The following is a 9,250-nucleotide window of genomic DNA, read 5'->3' as shown; positions in this document are numbered from 1 at the left end:
TTCCAGTTCAGCTCCATAACAGCAGCGTCCCTGGTTTGATTCCTGTGTTTCAGCTCATATCTGCCTCTCTCACTGAGGGGGACGTACACACACACACACACACACACACACACACACACACACACACACACACACACACTAACCACTAACTCTATTTGAACCAATAGAAAGCTGGTGCTCAGAGGAAGAGGGCGGGCTTTACTTGGTGTCAGTGACAGAAATGAAAAAAAGGTCAAATGAGTGAGAAGGACGATGAAGGAAACATCTGTGCTGTGTCTGCTCTGTAAGTAGAATCTCTGTGTTTGTTTGAATTCTTGTACTTTGACTGTCTGCTCTCCTGATAACTGATGATGTATCGCTACATATTTAAAATACAAAATATGAGTAACTGTATTCCGTTACGGTTCTTGTTTAAAAAGGTAGTAATCAGAATACAGTTACTTATTTTATGCAATAAGAGACTCTAATGGTCTAAAGGTCTCAATCTGGTGACTGTACACTGTGTTCATGTCATTCAACGCCTCTCTCTGTCTCTCGCTAGCAAAGTTGACCCAGACAACAAAGTAAAGCTACTTTTCGGCTACGAGCCAGAGCATTCAGAATACGTTATACTCATTGAGTAATATAACAGAACACATTATAAATACATTTTGGGGCACATATTCTGTAATCTGTTGTGGAATATTTTAAAAGTAACCTTCCCAACACTGGGTCATTTTATAAAATGTAGCTAGAAATGCCTGCCAGTCCTGATATTGTTAATCAAAAAATGTATGCATTACACATTACAGATAGTAGTTTGTTATAATACTCAATACATTACCATGTTACCCTGTAAAACAGGGGTGTCAAACTCAAATACACAGTGGGCCAAAATTCAAAACTGGAACAAAGTCACGGGCTAACGTTAATATTTATTGAAAAAAAAAATCTTCCTCCAGATATAAGAATGAATCTTTTCTTATGGACTCAAATAAGTTTTGCTGGAAAACTGAATATGGAACAAGCAAAGCTTAATACTAAACAATATATATATTAGCTGTATAATACCAGTAGGCCAGCTCTAATAGTAATTTGGTATGGCTTCGCGGGCCAAATGTAATTAGGCGGCCAGAGTTTGACACCTATGCTGTAAAATGACCTGAAATACACAGCCTCATACGAGCCAGAGCATTCAGAATACGTTATACTCAATACTCAATATTCAATACTCAATACATTACCATGTTACCCTGTAAAATGACCTGAAATACACAGTCTCATAATTACCATTTAACAAAGAAAAAGCTAAGGCTACAGCCACACACACCAATACACTTAATGAGGACACATTAAGTGATTTGTATTGGTGATATTTCACTTAGCATTTGTGTACAAATACAACACAAAATAAAGATGGAAACCGGTGCAAAGACACTTTAAAGTGATTACCACAGTGATTCTGTAGAAACATGAACAGGTAGAAATGGAGGCTGCAGCCTGACTACTGATCAGTTTGTTACCTGTTGAAGTTCAGCATCTGGCTGCTGAGCTGGGGTCAGCATTCACTCAGCTTTAACATTACTCTGGATTCCTGGCTATATATCTCCACAGTTTACAAAAACTACAACTACTCTCTTCCTCCTGCCTATGGACTGAAATTAGTTGACTGTAGCACAAATGTGCCGAAAAAATGTAATTCTTTAAAAATATAGAAAATTTAAAAGAAAAAAAAATTCTTTGATTTTGTCCAGGAGGACACAAGTTAAGAAGGGCTGCCTGTCTGCTGCTTTATGCGTGAAGGGTGGAAGACACCAAACATGCAAGTTATTAAAAAAAAACAACTCCACCCTTCTAACAGTATTAAACGGGTGAAATCTACGGAGAACAATTTTTGCATCAGACTATAAACACATAAAGTTTGACATTTTAACATAGGAGTGAATTCAATTCAGCACAATACAACACTCACTGTTAAGTCAGATTGTTGAATGTTGCCATTGTGCTTCTTAAATTTGTAAAGTTTTAGTTCAAACTACAGGATCAAGACATTCCTTTGTCCCCCTCCCTCTTAAGGTTCTGGGAGGAGGCTGTAGTGCTTTATCACAAGCACATCCCTTGTGAAGATTCTGTTTGATTTTGCTTCCTGATTTTATTATCCTTTTGGTGAGCAGGAGGTCACACACAAACACAAGTTCTTGCACATGCATACACGTGCACACACATAAACACGCATAGGGCCTTGTCTTCACAACCAAGGGGGGTTTTACGGAGGGAGGTGCTGTGATGTGTATTGTAACAGTTTCAATAAAAGGTTGCGAGGACAGCTGCTCTTTAAAGTATTTGGGCTAGAGACAGGTGAGGAGCATAGCTCCACTGCCTGGTTCTGACCAAAGCCTTTCCTCGTTAGCGAGTTAAAGACCAGTTAAAGATGTTCTGTCTTGATTTCGCTCATCATGAGGAATAAGTCTCTTAACTAGCGGGGCCTGTGGAAACATACACTCACCATCAAGGTGCTCAATATGCTTCATAATGAGAGAGAGAACTCTACAAAGATGAAAAGAAAACCACAACAATCAGACAACCCCCTTTGAGCAACCACTTTGGCGACAGTGGAAGTGAAAACCTCCCTTAAAGTGGGAAGAAACCTTCAGCAAAACCAAACTCGGAGAGAGGCAGCCATCTGCCACAACTGGTTAGGGTGAGCTGGGGGAGATAAAACAAAAGAAATGCTGTGGAAGACGGACAGAGATTAATAAATCTAAATATTTAATATCTAAATATTAAATGCATTGGCTAAGGAACAAAGACAGAGGACATGACAGACTTAGACAGGAATGGGGAATGACAAAGCAACAAGAAAATATAGATCAAGAATAACTAAACTTTGAAGCAAAACCAGCTCAATACATTACAACTAAAAGAAATCACCATAACACACAACAAAACATTGCTGGGTCTAATGACCCAGAACCACGACAATTTGTGCCCTACCTGATTTCCCTTTTTTTGTATGTTTGTCACACTTAATAGTTTTTTCCACACAGGGCCATCTGAGCATGGATTCTTTCCATGGTGTCGTTGGTGTAATTTAATTTATAAACTACATTTGTGTTTTCTTTGTCTAATATTTAAATGTGTTTGATCATCTGAAACATTTACAGTGAGTGTGACAAACATACAAAAACAGGAAATTAGAAAGAGCACGAATGCTTTTTCACACCACTGTAAATTCAGTTGTGGATTTAACAGGGAGCCAGTGAAGAGAAGCTAACATAGGAGAAATATGCTCTCTCTTTGTAATTCCTGTCAGTGCTCTTGCTGCAGCATACAGCTACATTTTAGTTTAATATATTCACTGAAGGACATATCCTGTAAAAAAAACAAAACCTTCCTCACAGTGTTACTGGACGTCAGAATAATGCCATCCACAGTAAGTATCTGCTTAGATACCACATTTCTAAGATTTTTAGGGCCAATTATTCTAGCTTTCATTAATTTCATTAAGAAGTGATCAAACAAAGGAGTTTTCAGGCTACACTGTTAATGTTCAGTTTCTATGCCATATTTCTTTTTTCCTGGTGTGCAGAAAACTGAAGAACATTTGTAATGCAAGCAACACCATAACTGTAACTGTAATGTTACTGTTAATGTTAATGTTGTAATGTAACTGTAATGTTACGGAATTTAGTACAGTTCCAATAATATATTGTGTTAATGGAAAATGTAATGTAATATGATCTGTTTGGTTTGATGTTTTGAGAATGAAAATTATAAAATAATAAAAGCAATAAACCATTTGGACCTTTTTATCAAGTATAACACATAATCAATTTTTCATTTTAATCCTCACAGCTCGTCTGACTGTGAGTCCCAGCAGCTCCCAGTTCTTTCAATATGACTTTGTGTCTCTGAGCTGTGAGGAGGATGGCAGCTCTGCTGGATGGACTCTGAGGAGAAACACAAGCAAACAACAGAGGACTCAGTGTGGAGATGGGTGGGGAACACCAGCTGGTTCTTCCTGTAACATCAGATATACTTACCCATCTGACAGTGGAGTTTACTGGTGTGAGTCCAGAGAAGGCACCGTCAGTAACATGGTTCACCTCACAGTCACTGGTAAGTAGATTAAAAATCGCAAAGTGCTTTACAATAAAAAAAAAAAACTGAGAACAAAAATATAAAACAGCATACATATAACATCATACAGCCTAAAACTAGTTAAAAGCTAATTTGAATAAATGAGAATTTAGTTGATTCTTAAAAGAATCCACAGCTCTAAAGTATTTGTCAACCCTGGTCTTAAAATGAGTTACAGGGACCGTTAATAGCCTTCGACTACAAGAATAGGTGTTGCGTTCTAGAAGGTCAGAAATATAAGCTGGGGCTTGACCACACAGGGCTTTAAAAGTAAGGACAAAGATTTTTATATGAATTTTGTGCAGTGTCTTTTTTGTGTTGTTAAAGCCTAGCAGAAGCAACATTTTGTGCTGACTGAAGATGGTCAAGATCTTATTCAAACACATAAACAGCTCTTACAATAATCAAGCTGTGATAAAATAAAAGCATAAAAATTAACCTCTAATTCAGCTTGTGAGACAACCGTTTGACACTTAGACATATTTATTAGTTGAATAAAACAAACAAACACTGTTTCTGATTCATTCACAAGAATGGCTCCCAAGTTCAATTCAATCTATATACCACTAAATCACAACAACAGTTGCTTCAAGGTGCTTTGTATTGTAAGTAGACCGTACAATAATACATACAGATAAAAACCCAACAATCAAACGACCCCCTATGATCAAGCACTTTGGTGACAGTGGGAAGGAAAAACTTTAACAGGAAGGAACCTCCAGGAGAACCAGGCTCAGGTAGGGCCGGCCATCTGCTGCAACCGGTTGGGGTGAGCGAAGGAAGACATGATGAATGGCGTACTGTGGAAGAGAGACAGAGATTAATAACAAGTGTCATTCAATGCAGAAAGGTCTTTTAACACATGTTGAATGAGAAAGGTGCCTGAAAACTCAATGCATCATGGGAATCTCCCAGCAGCTTATGTCTGTTGCAGCATAACTAAGGGAGGTTCCACAGAAGAGGGGCCTGAAAACTGAAGGCTCTGCCTCCCATTCTACTTTTAAATACTCTAAGAACAACAAGTAGGCCTGCAGTGCAAGAGCAAAGTGCTCTAATAGGGTGATATGGTACTACAAGGTCATTAAGATAAGATGGGGCCTGATTATTTAAGACCTTGTATGTGAGAAGGAGAAGTTTGAATTCAATTCTGGATTTAACAGGAAGCCAATGAAGGGAAGCCAAAACAGGAGAAATATGCTCTCTCTTTCTAGTCCCTGTCAGGACTCTTGCTGCAGCATTTTGGATTAGCTGAAGGCTTTTCAGGGAGTTTATGGACATCCTGACATTAATGAATTAGAGTAATCCAGACTGGAAGTAATAAATGCGTGAACTGCTTTTTCAGCGCCAGTCTGAGACAGGATATTTCTAACTTTAGAGATGTTGCACAAATGGAAGAAAGCAGTCTTACATATGTGTTTAATATGTGCGTTGAAGGACATGTCCTGGTCAAAAATGACTCCAATGTTCCTCACAGTATTAGCTGTTTGACAACTATTACTGACATACAGTGTTGGGACTAACGCGTTATTAAGTAACGCGTTACAGTAACTACGTTATTATTGTGGTAACGAGCACGGTAACTAGTTATTATGCCAAAATCAGGAACACGTTAGTCGTTACTGGGATTTAGATAGGGTCGTTACTCGTTACTTCGTGTGGTGGCTATCACAGAGCTTCCACAGATTCAGTAACATTAGCAGGTGGATGAAGGAAAAGGGACGCAGAAGGAAAAGAGACCCGAGGCGGCCGCTGGTCCGAGGGTGTCAGGTGAACTTCAGGTAAGAAGTTATGACCTGCAGTCTCTCTGGGTCAGATATAAACCAAGTTTAGGTGGAGTTTATTTTCGTTATTCTGACTTTTTCCGTACTGCGTGCTAGCTAGCATGACGGAGTTTCTATACAGCTGGGTGGGTGCTATGAAGTTAATGATGTTGAACTTTATTTTGTTCATAAGTTATTAGAGTTGCCAACCGTCCCGTCTGGTATTCAGAGAAAATATTACGCGTTTCTTATTGAGGTGAAAAGGAACAGTTTGTCCCGTAATTCAGCTACATTGAAAAAGTCACAAAGCTGGAGTTATTCTGTGTCTTGCTGCACAGCTGCCTCTTCTTCTTTCATTCTCTCCCCCTCCCTCTCCTGTTTCTACTTCAATCATGAAAACTGATCAATGATCAGCTGATCGGCTTTTCTCTCTTGTTTGTTTATCGCTCACTTTGCGCCAGAAAGAGGAAACCAGCGGATGTCACGCTAAACAACAGCAGCACGTTTAAGCTTGATCAGCTGTTGTTAGAATTTATTTAATATTAATTTCTAGTATCAGCTGATGTTTGCTGGAGCCACAGCTGTAAACCTGCTGGTCATGATGTCGGTTTGGTTATCTGGTGAGAGGGAAACATGAAGATGAAACCAGGAGATGTCCTTACTGGATCATCAGAGCTGAACAGGTGATGGAGAAACAGGTTTACCTTTTAGGTGACATGAATGAGTTGAAGGGAAGTTATGAACTGTTTCTGAGAGACAAATAACACCAGGATCCTTTTCTAAGTAGCTGACAGCTGGTAACTGTGCAGGGGCGGATCTAGCAAAGTTTTGCCAGGGGGGCATGTACGGCATTAACAGGGAAAGGGGGGCACAAGGAAATACTTTCTTATTCTCATTTAAAATGTCTAGCTTTTAAAAAATAATTATCTGAATCTTACAACAAACGATTGATAGATTGATGCATATATACCATCAAAACAGTGAACATCACTGTCACAACAGCGTTTGTTTTCATTCAAAGGCTTTATGATTTTTCCTATAATGGTGGGCCGGTCTCTAGTCAAAATGCCCGGGACGATTTTCTGTCCCAGTCCAGCTCTGTATGCAGCTCATCTGCAGTCTGGTGTTGCCTACATCTTCCTATTCAGAAGGCAGAATTTCCGAGTTCTGAGTACAATCGAAAGCACCACGACTGCAGTTTTTGTGTTGGATGTAAAAGGCGCACATGACGCTGTGACGTAGGCTAGAATCATGGCAGCAGTCAATGAATGGTCCAGGCGTGGGATTTCTCTCGTGGAAATATGCACATTATCTTTTCCTGTCTATTGGTAGGTGGCACAGTGCACTGTGGCAAGTAAGCAAGCTAGAAGACTGGCAAAGTTATGGAAGAAACACATTAACAAGAGAATTCTGAGTAAAACCAAAGTTACTTTCCCTAGTAACTAGTTACTCTGAAAGTAATGAGTAACTTGAAGTAACTGAGTTACTTTTGAGAGAAGTAACTAATAATGTAACTAAGTTACTATTTTAAAGTAACTTACCCAACACTGCTGACATATGACAACAATTATTGTATCTAAGCTGAGCACCAAATCAGATAAAGTCTGAAAAACAAGACTTACAGAGTATTTCTGTAAGTATCTCTCCAGGTGTTGTCATGAATCCAGCTGTGTGCATGTAAGATATGACCCCAAAGCAGAATCCAATAAACCAAAACTAAACTGAAAAACCCAGGCACTTACCAAATAACACTTAAAATAACAAAGTAGCCTTAACATAATACAAAAATGACAAAAACACATAAAACTCAAACCGCTTAGATAAAATGACCCAGGACCATGACAGGTGGACGATAGATTACAAATAACACTGGTTTTTCAGTTTTCCAGCTAGGATGGACAAGGCTGAGCTTCAGGCTTTCAAATGGATTTGAAGTCTGTCTTTGTCTTTGTTTGAATAATAGACTGGTGACATCTGAGGTTTGGTTTGCCAGACAAACCTGTACACCAAGGTATTGCTTGATTTCAATTATTCAGTTTTCAGGGGCATTAATTAGGGTTTCTATTTTATCAGAGTTCACCTGCAAGCAGTTGTCAGAGACACACTGTTTGCTAATACTAAAACAGTTTATCAAGCAGGACAACTTTAAATATTAATTTGGCTTAAAAGAACAGTAAAGCTGAATATCGTCAGCAAAGAAATGATAAGACGCACGAGAAAATTGCCAAATTATTTGCCTAGGGTGAAAATATACCAAAAAAAAAGGGTTAGAGAATTGTTCCCAAGACTGAGCCCTGTGGTACCCCACAGAACAGACTCTTAGAGTCTGGCATCACCTGGTTTGCAAAAACACTGAACTTTCTGCCAGAAAGATAGGATTTAAACCACTTTAGAGCAAAACCTAAGAGCCTGTTAATCAAAATACTGTCATCAACAGTGCCAAAGGCAGAAATAAGCTCCAGGATAACCATTACAGTGGATGCAGCAGAGTCAACCGACTTCAAAATATCACTAGAAATCACTAGAAACTTTGAGTAAAGGACTTTTTGTAGAGTGAAGCACACATAAACCCAGAATGAAATTTGTCAAAGATGTCATGCTTTTCCATAAAAGAAATGATTTGTTTGGCCACGTTTTTAAGAAGCTTTGACAAGAAAGGGATCTTAGAGATATGCCTGTAATTTCTGAGCTGTGTATTTCTACAACACAAGGCCATTAGCAAGAAAACAGATTTTAAATAACGCTGTGTATATATATATATATATATATATAAAGTCATTTGGGCAGGTAGATAATTCCATTTTATCAAGTAAAGATGAAATGTCATATAGTGTCATCGGATGAAACACATTCAGAGACTAAGAGAGTGGAGAGCCAGGAACAAAGGTATGACACTGGTAAGCTGAGTGTGTGGAGTTAGTGTTGATGAAGCTGTGTGTAAATGGATGAAATGCTGTAGTTTGTCTCTGTGTTGAGGTGGATCAGTGATCCTGCAGAGTCCTGTCCTCCCTGTGATGGAGGGAGATGACGTCACTCTGCTCTGTAAAACAAAGACCACTCCCTCCAACCTCCCAGCTGCTTTCTATAAAGATGGCTCCCTCATCAGGAAGCAGCCTACAGGTCACATGACCATCCAGCATGTTTCCAGGTCTGATGAAGGCCTCTACAAGTGTGACATCAGCGGTCATGGAGAGTCTCCATCCAGCTGGATCATTGTCACAGGTGACACACTCACCTGTCTGTGTTTCTGCAGCTTTCAACATTCACAATGTGACAACTTGATGACTGTGTTTGCTTTATTTTAGACAAACACACCACCACACCTCCACCTACATCCACACCTCCACCTACATCCACCACTACATCTACAC

Source organism: Simochromis diagramma, unplaced genomic scaffold (assembly GCF_900408965.1).
Source record: "Simochromis diagramma unplaced genomic scaffold, fSimDia1.1 OVJJ01000578.1, whole genome shotgun sequence".
NCBI lineage: Eukaryota > Metazoa > Chordata > Actinopteri > Cichliformes > Cichlidae > Simochromis > Simochromis diagramma.
This window is presented reverse-complemented; position numbering follows the sequence as displayed.